Source organism: Physeter macrocephalus, chromosome 19, assembly GCF_002837175.3.
Source record: "Physeter macrocephalus isolate SW-GA chromosome 19, ASM283717v5, whole genome shotgun sequence".
In the NCBI taxonomy this organism is placed as follows: domain Eukaryota; kingdom Metazoa; phylum Chordata; class Mammalia; order Artiodactyla; family Physeteridae; genus Physeter; species Physeter macrocephalus.
The window spans coordinates 78,663,443-78,678,331 of record NC_041232.1 but is presented as its reverse complement, the minus strand read 5'-3'; the positions used below and the strand labels follow the sequence as shown (position 1 = coordinate 78,678,331).

The window sequence follows — 14,889 nt, the reverse complement described above, 5'->3', positions numbered from 1 at the left end:
TACGACCCAGCAATCCCACTACTGGGCATATACCCTGAGAAAATCATAATTCAGAAAGAGTCATGTACGAAAATGTTCATTTCAGGTCTATTTACAATAACCAGGACATAGAAACAACCGAAGTATCCTTCAACAGATGAATGGATAAAGAAGATGTGGCACATATATACAATGGAATATTACTCAGCCATAAAAAGGAACAAAACTGAGTTATTTGTAGTGAGGTGGATGGACCTAGAGTCTGTCATACAGAGTGAAGTACGTCAGAAAGAGAAAAACAAATACCATATGCTAACACATATATATGAACTCTAAAAAAAAAAAAAAAAAAGGTCATGAGGAACCTAGGGGCAAGATGGGAATAATGATGCAGACCTACTAGAGAATGGACTTGAGGATACGGGGAGGGGGAAGGGTAAGCTGGGACAAAGTAAGAGAGTGGCATGGACATATATATACTACCAAACATAAAATAGTTAGTGGGAAGCAGCCGCATAGCACAGGGAGATCAGCTCAGGGCTTTGTGACCACCTAGAGGGGTGGGATAGGGAGGGTGGGAGGGAGGGAGATGCAAGAGGGAAGAGATATGGGGACATATGTATATGTATAACTGATTCACTTTGTTATAAAGCAGAAACTAATACACGATTGTAAAGCAATTATACTCCAATAAAGATGTTAAAAAAAAAGTTGTAACAATGAAGTAAAGCATTGACTTCAGCTAAGCACAGGCAGTTATGTTGATTTTTTTCATTCTCATCTTGGTTAACACCTGGGTTTTTCTTCATGAATACTTCTTCTGCCACATTTCTTTAAACTTTGGCAGAAATGTTGATTAGATTATCTTTCTGGAATTTATGTCATCAGCTTAATGACTCAAGGACCAAAAGCTAATCCATAATGATGCCATGCCGAAGGGATGGATTACCTATTGTTCGTTAGAAATTGTTCCTTATGCCAAATGTAAATCTAGAATAATTCTTTTATTCCTGGTCTTTCTGTGACCTGCCTGGTCAGCTTTCTCTTTTCAGTATGGTAACTCTAATATTATTCAAATAAAAGGATAAATTAGAATCTGAACCTGAATTTCAATTATGATGGAAAAGGAATAGTTAAGAGTCCAGTACAAATTATTTAGGAGCTCATCACAAATTGTTTTGTTCTCAATGTTATTAAACTTCATCTCTCTAGGGGAGACACTACTGTTGAGCCTAATTAGTGTCGTGTTCTAAAATGAGGCTTTTAGGAGTAAACAAGTCAATGAGAACTTGTACACCTGTTTCTGTTGTAGAACCACTTGGAGATGTAACAGTGAGGCTTAGCGGGTGCCTCTGAAAATAGAATTGGGGTAGGGATGGTGGATGATACTGTATGTGGGTGGAACTTATCACATAAAGAGACATCTGCTGCCATGACCACCCTGCTTGTTTGTATGAGACTGAGAACTAACTAGACTATTTATCTTTTCTACTTTGAATAATCATCAGAGCTTTGGTCCTGGAGATGTTACACTAGCATTTACAGTGAAGTATACACCTGAAATGGAACCAAGGTAGAAAACTAAAAGTCTGGGTAGTTGGTGTTACTAGTTCTTTTTTTGTTGTTCTTTAAAACTAGAATCCTTTTTCTTGATCAGATGTTGGGAATAAAAATATTCAATTCAATCAATAAGTAGATTGGTTAGGGAAAACATATATACATACACACATTTCTTCCCTCCCTGAAGATAATGTCTCCAGCAAACTCAGGGATAAATGGCACACCTAGGACTTGCCTACCTGTATCTTCCGATGCCCTGTGGGATAGCTCTCAAGCCGAATTATATTAGTCCCATCTTGATCTCTCCAAGGCCTCAAGGGACTGTGTGGTGGCATGAAAATGCTGATATTTTAACTCACGTGGATGCTAATACCATGGAAACATATATGTACACAGGTGACAAAGCAATGAACAAGTGAGACACATCACAGAGTTTTTCGGTGATCTATACTCTGTTGACTATAAAGCTTTTATCTCATGAATTAATATACACTTTCATTTTCCTTTACTTTTTTCTCCCTTTATTTTTATTTCTAATTAAATTTTCTTATTTTGGTATTGTCATCTAGTAGTGAAATACATAGTGTCTAAAATTTTATTTTTAACCTAAAATGGAGCATTTAGCACTTGCTGCTTTTTAATACTTTAGTGAAAAAACACAACATATTGACGTTATCAAGCAATGCTTGATTGCTGCAGTGCAAGAGAAATAGGGGAGTTCTGATGTTGAGATGCCTCAACACCAGTTCTGGAGAAAGGCCTCTCTCAGCTGTGCATGACAGTCAATAAATTCTCAAGTAGGAAAAGGAAACATTTAATTCAGAGAGAAACTAACGCCTATCGTTTTTATGTATTGTGTTTGGTTGAGCAATAGGATAGCAGTGACATATAAATATGACTATTTTAAGTGATGAAGCAGCTCGTCATACTTGATGGGATTTCACAGTGACATCTGTGGACTCTGAAACAACCGGTGACAGGATGGCCCTTTGCTAAGGGCATGTGCTAGTTATATATCCTCAAAAGGCGAGGACAACCAGAAACACCACACCCAACACTGAATAAATCATTGTTATACCCTCTACTATCAATTTTGAAACTACTTTTTGTTGCCGTTGTAGAGAAACTGTCTAAAGGCTAAGATTGGTTAGGGGTAGTTTCATAATGAAAAATGATCAGGTTCTTGCAATGAAAGTAACTCTCTTAATAAATATTGTATTACTTTTTGAGTACAAGGCCTGTTGCTTTTTTTTTCATGAAACATTCTTGGTGAGATGTTCTTCCCATCATCCTTTTCTGGTTGTCTTTTTTTAAAATGAGGTCTCAAATTAAATATCACCCAGAGAGATTAGAGCCCCTCCTCACTGCTATGTTCTATGTTCTAACAGCATACTCTGCTTTTTTTCCTTGCTGTATTACTTGCAATTACAAATTATTTTACTAATCATAAATTAATGACCCCCACACACTGAAGCGCTAGGAGAACAGGGACCATCTCTGTCTTGTCCCTTCTTCTCCCCAGACCCTTAGGAGTTGCCTGAAAACCTAACAGGTGTTCAATATATATTTACTGAAAAACTAAATGAATGAAATACTTTCAGAATATTTTTCTATTTTAAAACTGATTACTTTGTAAAGCAGTGTAGTAGTTTGGTTCTTAAATTTGTTAATTTAGCTATTTCTATAACTAACTACTGTACTCAGCACAAGATTTCATTTTTTCCAAACAATGCTATATCTCTTGTTCTCTGTTGAGTACTCTTTATCAGGACTCTACTGCTACCTGATGGTGATACAATGAAATACAGGTAAAAGTTCTGGGTAGGGGGGCTTGGCCCACAATAATCTCTCTAGAGAATTTACCAATTCTGCTTCAATGAATCGGCAAGGCATTACAGCACATCTAAATCTTAGCATTTTAGTTAACTGAATACAACATGTGAACATTTATAGAGATTTACTAAGTCACTGCTGTTGATATTAATGATTTGATCCACATATGATTAAGGTAAAGCTTCCAAATTAAGTGTATGAAAAAAGACATCCTGTATTTTGTTTTATGATTTTATAAATAGAAATAAGTTCCTGCAGTAAAAATCAACAGGTTTTGGGGAAGAAATTATTATTATTATTTTTTACCATGAACAATAATATAGTAACTATTTCCCCAAATGTGGAGTCCATTAAAACCCTTCCAAACAGATATTTGTGTCATTCACTTTTGTAACCAACCCACAGCTCATATAGTACATTTCACATAGTAGGCACCTAACAATGACAACAAAAATCACTGAATAAATGCTCAAGGCCAGTTAACGGAGCTGATTTCCTTCCTAGTTTATACATATTGTAGGCGGGCAACTGCCCCATCTGCCCAATTCAATAAGAAGCTTAAAGTACTATGTTTAAGCAAGGTAAAATAAAACCAGTTGTCAGGCAAGTCAAGTCTTTTTCTTTTTCTCTCCTTTTAATCATCCCATAGGAAAGATTTAGAATAATGAAAGCAGTAGCGATTGTTTTTTTTCAATGCACAGTGTAGTAATTTTCTGTGAACAAAATTGAAATCCGACATTGTTGACTTTCAAGATTACTGGTAGTCAGTTAGAGGGGAAAGAACAATATGTAACATGTCTCCCTACCTGACTTATGCTTCTAGTTCCTGTAAAATGTCAAATTGAAGGTGACAAGGAGAAAGCTTTCTACTTCAAAACGTAACAGGCAAAGGCTCAGCCATGTGGCCCACAAAGATGTGCAGAACAGCATTTTTACTGACAGCGAAACAGACTTTTTTCCACAGAGGCAAATCCAAACAAACCTCTTGCATTTTTATTATATTTATTTTCAAAAGGTCAAACTTACTGTTAATATCCTTTTGGGATACAGCTGTTCTTCTGTATTAACATATATATGAGATATTTGCCTAGATACAGGAACCCATCTAACACTGATTTAATAGACTGTGAGGGAACAGTAGTTCTACTACTTTGGCAAATACTTTTTTTTCAAGGTGGTTTAGAATATATTCTTCCTAACATATATTGTTTATTATGTATCCCCACCCCCCCAAAAGAATAAAAGAATCACTTGGTATGTGTTAAGCTTTGTATAAATGTGTGGCAAAATATAATGTAATATGATGAAGTTCCTGCCTTTAAGAAGCTGTTTAAAGAGAAATGCCATCACAAGGCCAGTAATACTTTCTTTTTCTTTTAATAGATTTATTTATTTATTTGTTTGTTTGTTTGTTTGTTAATTTATTTTTGGCCGTGTTGGATCTTTGTTGCTGCACGCGGGCTTTCTCTAGTTGCAGCGAGTGGGGCCTACTCTTTGTTGCGGTGCGTGGGCTTCTCACTGCGGTGGCTTCTCGTGCTGCGGAGCATGGGCTCTAGGCACGCGGGCTTCAGTAGTTGTGGCTTGCGGGCTCTAGAGCGCAGGCTCAATAAGGAATACAATCTTAAACAGGAGCACATGTGAGCACTGGGGAAGGGTACTAACATCCATGGTGTGTGAAGGAAAGCTTCCCGCAGGGAGAGATGCTAGATTTACAGAGTGATCATTAGCTTTGCCGGCATAGCAACTCCCTAAATAAATTATCCCTTAGGAACCGTTTCATTATTTTATAATTATTGATTGTTTATTGATTGATCAACTGTATTCTGACAACCTAATTGGTTATATTATAAACTAGCAGGAAATTTGAAGACATTTGTTGTACAACAGATTTGAGGGGTTGGCTCTTGTTTGTTTTGTTTTGAAAAGGATCTATTTCGCTATTGAACAAAAAAGGCCAGTCATCTAGTTAACAAGATACTTTAAGCTAGTCTGACTTTTATTTGTTCGATTTCCATATTGAATCTGACATTTTCGAGAGTATATGTATATATTCCCCCTTTCAAATAAGCTAGACCTTTTCCAAAGAATGGTTTGCATAATAAGATAGACTAGAATGATTTCTAGATCACATCTTACATCTAACTTCTGGGATGGGGAAGTACAGGCACACAATTCCTACTATACAATTAGATGTAGAAGCAACGACTCTCATACCGGCGTCCCCTCCCCCTTATGACACCTGCCAAAGCCTAGGAGACTGAATATGAGTGGTCTCACTTTTAGCAGGATCAGGTGGGATGAAGACTCATACCTGTTTGCATCAAAGCCGGGAGAGTTTTAGTTCTTCCCCTCTCCTCAGTCCCCCGCTTAGGGGGATGACTGTATATGGCCTTCAGCCTCTCATGGGCACAGAGAGACCCTGGACTCACCTTCACTCATCTTTCCTCAGACAGCAGCTGAGACAGGAGTGCAGCACGAGGGACGCGTGACTGGGCACAGAGAGCAGCTCTGTCCAGTGAGCAACCTGGTGGTCGTTTGCAGCTCAGCCAGCAACAGTCTAATATTTTTACTGCTTCAAAATCCACATACTGGATGGGGGGACGGTAACATCATCATTCTGGACACCATGTGTTTCACTTCTAGGAGCCCCTCGACTCAACAGCCACAGCCAAAGACACAGCGCTTTCCTCTAGGACCCTGGGGTTTGCTCCCCTTTGCTATCCTGAGTTTGGGAAGCGCACAGGAGCATATGAACTTGAAACATCTGCTGTCTCATTAGCATGATAACATTTCCTAAAGCCATGCCTGGTTTCAATTTGAGGGCTGGGGAATTTTCCAGAGTGGTCAGGTTTACTGCAAGAATTTATCTGGATTTTGGGGGATTTAATTTCTCCTCGGCCAGTGGGTTGCCTTCATCAGTGCTGTAAAGAGTCTGAAGCCCTAAAAGCTGGAATACCAGTCAGTAGCCAGTCATGGATGATTTTATATTGGAATTTGCCTGCTTCTGGAAAATCTTCCTGAGAGAGTCAAAGTCACCTTATAGCCCCAGGATTCACTTCAAAAATATCTGAGACATTTTACTCTAAGGGGCGAATAGATCCAAGGTTGGCTGACGGACAGCAGGAGGGGCTGAGCAATGGCGTATCTGGTGCCAATTCTTCCGTAAAAGGCATTAAGTCCCTCACTCTCTCACCTCTCAGTGAAACGGGCCAAAGTTCTAACAATGCGCCTGTTTACTGCCCATAGTGGCTACAATTTCTGTCAGTTCTCACTCAGTGTTGGTGCTCATCAGTTTAATTGTTTTTTTTCTGAAATGAGTTAGTACTTTACCTCCTTGTGTCAGTTCCGAGAGTACTAGCTGAATGTTAGTACTGTTGTTAGAGCAGTTAAACCTGGGGGTGCCTGAACGATTGGTGAGAAACTACTCTCCCTCCAAAGGGGGTCAGCAACACGTCAGGCAGTTGTCTTGGAAACTACTTCTTAATAGGTATCCATTAACAGGAGGACAGTTTGTTACCTGACTGACGATACATGTTACCAACTTTCACGGACTTCCCTCAAATTATGTTAATTAACCCATGAGGTTCTTGCCCGTCCTCTTCCAGAAGTCCACGCTCCTCTCAGCATCCTACCCTCATCACCAAAACTGTTAAAAACTATGAAGGGACAGAGATTCTAGTCTACCTGCAGACGAACACACGAGGCTGCTGCAGTTCCACGAAAGTCCGCAGGAGACAAGACACTCCTGGGTCAGAGACAGAGGACTTTATTACTCACACCAACAGTCATACCAAAGTATTAGTATTTTATTGTGCCACTTCTCAGATCTCCAATTCCCAGAGGGTGGCAGGAAGAGGGCCAGGTGACACCTACACACACAGTGGGGTGTGTTACAGAAAAAGAACCCTGAATCGTTTTTAATGGACATTAAGCCTGACTGCCCTTTGCTCCAGAAGACTACTGTTATGTATTTTACTGGTCAGTAAGCATGGCTACATTTTGCTTCAGGAAAAGACACTACTACCTTGATGTACCAAGATTGTCTCATTCCTATCAGTTCAGTACGGTACTGAGCAATGCCTTCTCCTCAATAATGCTACCATGTATCCCCATATTCCTCGTTTAAGGTAAACTGTCATGCCTCAAATCCTCTATAAAGGTTGGAGTTTCAGTTGGTCATACCCTCTACCGTAGGCCCTCATCTCGAGACGACAAATTGTACGGTGATCTGGTTTCAAAATATCTGCCTAACATGATAGTGACTATTAGCAAATGCTATCAGATCCTCTCCCTCTCAAAAAAATGTAAAATTAAAAATACAAAGAAAGTTTTAATCAACTGGTAGAAGAAAAAGAAGGAATAAAATACAAAAATACAGATTTTGGCCTTTCTTGTATATTCTTAGCTCTGTCCTAGCTTTTCCATTTAAATACTTCATGTTCTTCTCTTTTACATTTAGAACCATTCAGTTCTTACTCAGTTCCCAATCCCAACACTTTTTTAGCAAAATTTGATCAGAAACACAAAAGGTGTTTCTAGATTCGTCTCAGAAGGCAGTTGAGAGGAAAAACTGAATAATAAGAAAATCATTTATTTAAATGTTGCCTAGGCTACTTATGTGTTTCAACTGTCTTCACAATTGAATACCAGACATGAAGAAGGTAGGGAAAATGTCCCTTTGACTTGGGCGTGTGGACAGAAAGGAGAAAGGAATAGCACTATTGTCTTACCTCTAATCTCATTCCCCCAAATCTTACCATGTATACAGGCATATCCTCTTGGACGGAGCCTGGCCATTTGGGGGTATGATATTTTTTTATTACTTGCCTAATCCTAGTGAAGAATTCAGGTTACATTAAAAAAAAAAACAACATACTGGCTCTGTAGATTAGTTACAGCAGCTGCCAACTTCTTGACTCAAGGCTAACCTCTGTGTTACTTTGAGAAGTGGATGTTAAGGTGGGAACAGTTATACCAGAGATTTATTGGGGAAATGCCTGTGAAAGGTGAACAGTAAGGATGGACAGTCAACGGAAGCCTCAGACTACTGCTCTTTGAAAAGAAAGAGGGCAGGAAGCATCGGTTAGAAAGCTTCAGACCAGAGCACAGCTCCTGGACAGTCTCTGCCAGGCCTCTGGGGAGCAACCTGAGCAAAGTTTGCTGATGAAAAAGTCCAATGTTGGGAAGGAGTGTCTCCCACCAACCCCCCTGCCATGATCCATCACTGGCTGGGAAGAGGCCAGGCTCCAACTTTAAGTGGAGACCATCAGTCAGCTATGCTCCCAGAAGCGGGTTCTTTGAAAGAGATTTGAGTGGAGAACCTTAGTGGCCACCACAACCTACGTCAAGAGCTTTCCCCACCCTGCCCTGTTTTATTATATTAGAATTAAGCCTCCATTGTGTGTTCTGCCCTTCTCTGCTTCTTGATTTCTTGGGATGCCCTTTCTTTGCTTATATCTACAGTGAAACAATATGAACCTTAGTCTCTAATCAACTTCCCTATTAGCTACAAAAATCACTCATATGAAGCACTCTGGGATTTTATAAACTTTACACAGAGCATTTTTTAATGGTCATGAAGAAAGTTTGCTTTTTATAGCAATGTTTATGGGACTTCTTCCTTCCATAACTTTTTCCTACCTCCCCACTTTTAGTCATCTCCCTCCAGGCTGGGACTCTATACTCTCCCACCTCAATTATCTAGAAAACTGTCTCCTCTCAATGGTACAAACCACAAAAGAACTGACAGATGCTCAAATTCAACCCAAAGCCATTATTAAATTATGCTTCTTAGCAAACACTTTTTTTTTTCTAAGAGGACCTCTGTCACAACTACTAATATAATATACTATCATTCTCAACCAGAGACATGTAACTTGAGAATTTTAATCATACTAATCATTTTCACTCTGTAAATTGTGTTCAATAGCATGGCTAATTCAAACTCTTATTCAGAGTTTAGACAGTTTCAGGTCTGAGATGCACATGAAAGCAGAGATAAGTGCATTTTCTGTTGCTCATTTCAGCCTTGAAATACTTATTTTACTAATTAAATTTTTATTTCCAACTCTAAGACCTGTTACTCTATTGCAAACAGCATACATCCTACTCCCTGATGTGGAATATCTTTTGCTGCCATTGCCGCCTCAAACAAGTAACACACAAAAACTAATAAGAACACAATTCAACAGTCCTGTCAGTGCATCAAGGAGGAGAGCAGTGGTCCTCTCCAGCCATCGGAGATTTGTAAAAACTAAGAGTCCTTGATGGCTCTCGGTTGCCCAGCAACCACCTTGCTATGGAAGGAGTGCACCTGTAGCATATTCATGTTTCAGTTGTTCTTTGATACAGAAAATCTCTTTCCTGGATGAAGATTTAGAAATCCATAGTTTTTTTTAATCTAAGTGAATTATGATATAAAGTCATGAAAAATAGAGCTTGTCACCTTTTCCTGTTGTTCTTCTTGATAGACTGAGGGCTGTTATGTTCCTTTCCCTGGAAAGTCAAAATGAGCAGAGTTAGGATGAGACTGCCAGGCAGAGAAAGAGGAAGTCACAAGTCCCTCAGCTGCTTCCTGTTTCCTAAACCAAAGGTTCTTATTTTTAAGAGGGGAGAGGGGTCAAAGTGCTTGGTGGTGGAAGAGATGTCTCCAGTCCAGAAAGAAATAAGAACCCGGTAGTCAGAGTACTCCACTGTACTCTCACTATCTCAAAGGTAATAAAATAGGGAAGACCGAATATCTTGGAACATTTAATTTAATAATATACCAATCTTCCTCAACTTACAATGGGGTTATGTCCCAATAACCCCTTTCTAGGCTGAAAATATCATAAGTCAAAAATGCATTTAATAAAGCTAACCCACAAAACATCATAGCTTAGCCTGGCCTACAAGAAACGTGCTCAGTACACCTACGTTAGCCTACAGTTGGGCAAAATCACCCAACCCAAAGCCTGTTTTATAATAAAGTGTTGAGTAGCTCACGTGATGTATTGGATACTGTATGGAAAGTGAAAAGCAGAATGGCTGTCTGAGTACAGAATTGTTCAAGTGTCTCAGCTGTTCACCCTGGTGATTGCGCAGCTGACGGAGCTACCACTGCCCAGCAACAGGAGAGAGGATCGAACCGCATATCACTACCCCGGGAAAGGCTCAAAATTCAAATTTTGAAGTAGTTTCTACTGAACGTGTGTCATTTTCCCATCAACTTAAAGTCAAAAGAATTGTAGGCCAAACCACCATCCTAAGTCAAGGACTGTCTGTATTTAAACAATTAAAGGTCACAGCAGAAAATCCACAGTATGTCCTAAAATGGCAACTATTACACAGGTAGCAATTTCTAGATTAATATTGATGACTTACTCAAAATTATTTGTTATTGTAAGAGCAACTTTTCTTCCTTCAGTGTCATTATTAACTCCTCATGTGAGCAAATTTACCATTTGCTTAAAAGAACGTTCAATACAATGAACAATTCCCTTAAAATTGAGACCTAAATCAGAAATAGACTTGCTCATATAGTTAATATACATCAGTGCCTTCATTATTTCTACAGATTCACAGTTGTAAAATGGGAAATTGTTTTTAAAAACTTACTAAGAATGATTAAGTGTAAGTCGCGGGTACAGTATTATTTTCTACTTATGATAATAAAATATCTGATGTCACCATGGTTAAATAACATTTGGACATTTAGCAGATATCTGAATGCATTCATGCTGCTCTGAAGTAATCTTTTTCTAGATATATTTCTCCACTGGTCATGGGGTGAGTGCTGAAAAGGCCATGGCTGAATACTGTTTATCTCCTGGATACATGGATTTATTTTCAGGCATTTGACTTGAAAACGTGCAATTTATAAATGTCTACCTCACAGACTATTCTCTAATTTAGCAAATAAAAGAGAAAATCTTAGTAAATTATCCACCTACTGAAATAAAATCACATATTCTAGATTATGAGCTCCCATCAGCTAAATACATTTCAAGTACCCTAAATCAGAGAGGAAATGTCCATTTCAGGCACTGGGGGAGTGGGCTTGAGGTGGGGACTGTATTTCAAGCAGCAAAAGTGGCGTGAACTGGTGAAGAGAGTGATGCTCAGGACTCAATGTGCTGTATTTGGGGGAAAATAAGCATGTCTAGACCACAATGTCAGACAAGAATCAACCTAAACTATCATGTGGTTCAATTGTCCACTTTGGAGGCAAGAACATTGAGAGAGTCTAGAATTAAGTAAGGAGTCCAAGGCCATTATAGTTAGTTGTTGACAAAAAGTGATATGATTTCTTTGGAGACAGATTATATGTATAGGCTTTTCCATCATTCTATTTCTTGATCTGCAAATATTTTTCCCTTAAGTTAAATATGTATTGCTTTTGTATTAAAAATTGTACTATTGACAGTAAAAGTAGTTTTATTTGTTTTACACATTGAGAAGCTGAGACCGCATGAAGTGCAGTTTCAGGTATCATAAAAGAACTGGTATTAACTAAAAAGAAATATTAATGATCCAGAGATGCTGCTTGGTGTTCCAGGAGAGAAAACTTCAGAAAAAAATTAAATTATGGGAGTTTGGCAAAACATTAGTATCAAAGAAAAAATTCATCACTACTTTTAACGTTTTTATTTTTGCTTTTAAAATTTTATTTATTTTATTGAAGTATAGTTGATTTACAATGTTGTGTTAGTTTCTGGTGTACAGCAAGGTGATTCGGTTATACATGTGTATGTGTAACTACTTTTAATCTTAATGAGCATATTTTGTCAATAAAATTTGAGGTATAGTAGTTACATAGAATTATACGTAATGTAATTACACGTATATGTATATGCACAGTGAACATAATTTCAGGTAAACAGTGTAACAGTTGAAGATAACTAATAATTTGTATCTAAGCAATATCACAGATTTTGGTAAACACAACGTTAGAATCTGGCTAATAAACCAATACATCAATAGAAGTTAAATATATCATAAAGCTTTATTCAAGAGTACTTGGATTGGAAACAAACAGCAGTAGGCTTTTACAAAAATCCATATGCACTCAAAGATAGGCTTGTTACTTCATCTTATCGTTGATGTTAATTAAGTGCCAATTACTCTGTTTATTCCCATTTAAACATAGATTTCATCAAATACTGATTTACGCCACCTGCAACCTCAATCAGGCACCCTTCTGACTGATTCAGAAGAAGTGAACCAGGAACATAACAAAGGTTAAACATAACCAACCTCACATAGAAAGGTCACAAGAAACAAATGTGTCCTTAGCTTTATTATTAAAATTAACATTAATTTTTAATCTATTTAACTGACGTCTAATTCATTGAAGTTAGTCTAATAAAAGATGTAGCCATGGAAAAGTCTTTAATATACACATCAGAATGATGCAGTCAGTGACACCATCATTGCTTAAAACTAGGGTCATTCTTAAATTACTCTGATGCTGTATTATTTGAAAGTAGTGATAATTCATGTACACTACTTCTCTCCATGCACAATTATCTTCTCTCTGTGCACAATTTATCTGGGAGAAACTTAAAAAATTTAGCATAACACATTCTAATTATTAAGTTATTAAAGTATCAGAAAATAGCCTGAAGAACAGATTAGATCTGTTTACATTATCTGTATGCTAATAAAAAGTTCTCTATTTCATGGATGCTTCCATTACATCAAGAAATATTTACATATTTTTAAAAAAAGCATTTGATAAAATATATTTCATTCTTTCTCCCAAAATTTTTTCAATAGTCTCCAGAATCTCACTTAACAAGATTTCTCTCACTAACCAGATATAAAATAACACTTAATTCCACCAGAAAGTATTGAATAAGCATCTGTAGATACGTTAAGTATAATATCTTTATTTTATTTTGTTTTCATTTATTTATTTTTTTTTGTGGTACACGGGCCTCTCACTGTTGTGGCCTCTCGCGTTGCGGAGCACAGGCTCCGGACGCACAGGCTCAGTGGCCATGGCTCACGGGCCCAGCCGCTCCGCGGCATGTGGGATCCTCCCAGACCGGGGCGCGAACCCGTGTCCCCTGCATCGGCAGGCGGATTCTCAACCACTGCGCCACCAGGGAAGGCCGTATGACATCTTTAAATTATCACATGATACTCAGGGGCTTTGCTGTAGTATCCTAAAGTTGTTCCAAGGCTTTTGAGAGGAAAACCTGCCATGAATGAAACAGGATGGCAATTCCGTAACTTCATAATTTATGTGAAAACCTGATTTTGTTAGGTTTAACAAAAGTTATGACAAAAGGTTCAGTTCAACCTGTGAGGAACTGCCAGGTACCACCTCTCTTGATCTACACTTTTAAATCATTTTATCTTACGAAAGTAATGAGATGGACCTTGCTCTTTTATATTTTCTACCTGTTTCTGTTTTTTTTTTTTTTTTTTAATAAGTCTCTACCTTGGCTCTGTCCCTTGGTTATGATTCCTCCCATAAACTAAAGGTGATGCATTTAAAACTTTCCTTTCCATTTCCTGGGAACTCCAGTGTGGGTTTTTCTTTCTAGGATCCCCTGGTTTGGGCAACTTCAGTGTGTGAAAACCTCAAGTTCATGCTTTTGCACAGCAGAAAATCACTGAAATAGTCATACTTTACAATGCCTCACTCAATTTCAGGTACAGGTCTTTTGGGTTTGGGGTCAAGGGCCTGTATGTGAGGAAGCGTGTAGTTACAGTGATATATTTTTTTGATAGATGGGGTGAAAGTTTCAACTTTATTAACATTCAGTTTAAAAAGTTTTACACCCATGATATACTAAGATACAGGAGTGCTGTTTCTTAAAGAAGTTACCTTTTGGGGTTCTTCTATGAAAAGACACAGGTTTCCTTCTCAGAAAGCTTTCTGCTGGGCTTCCCTGGTGGTGTAGCGGTTAAGAATCCACCTGCCGATGCAGGGGACACGGGTTTGAGCCCTGGTCCGGGAAGATCCCACATGCCGCGGATCAACTAAGCCCGTGTGCCACAACTACTGAGCCTGTGCTCTAGAGCCCACGAGCCACAACTACTGAGCCCGTGTGCTACAACTACTAAAGCCCGCGTGCCCAGAGCCCGTGATCCACAATGAGAGAAGCCACTGCAATAAGAAGCCCGCGCACCGCAACGAAGAGCAGCCCCAGATCGCCGCAACTAGAGAAAGCCCGCACGCAGCAACGAAGACCCAATGCAGCCAAAAATAAATAAATAAATTTTAAAAAATAAATAAATAAAATTGTCATGAAAACAAGAAAGAAAGAAAGAAAGAAAGCTTCTCTGCTATCTGGAGGGTGTAACAGATGGTGTCCAGGATGTCTTACACGGTGAGCAGATCCATCAGTGGCTCCAAGACCCCAGAGTGGACAGGCTGGATCAGCCAGTACACAGTGCCCCTAGCTGTGAAGTTAGCTGTCATCCAGATAGCCTCCTTCTGGCCATTAAACTTCCCACGTTTTTTTTTTTTTTTTTTTTTGTGGTATGCGGGGCTCTCACTGTTGGGGCCTCTCCCGTTGGGGAGCC

The 14,889-nt window shown here is 38.7% G+C and overlaps 1 pseudogene; it reads right to left on the bottom strand.

Annotated features, from left to right (window-relative positions):
- LOC102993831 (importin subunit alpha-8-like) overlaps window positions 1-14,889 on the bottom strand; it is a 74,341-nt pseudogene that overhangs the window by 57,910 nt on the left and 1,542 nt on the right.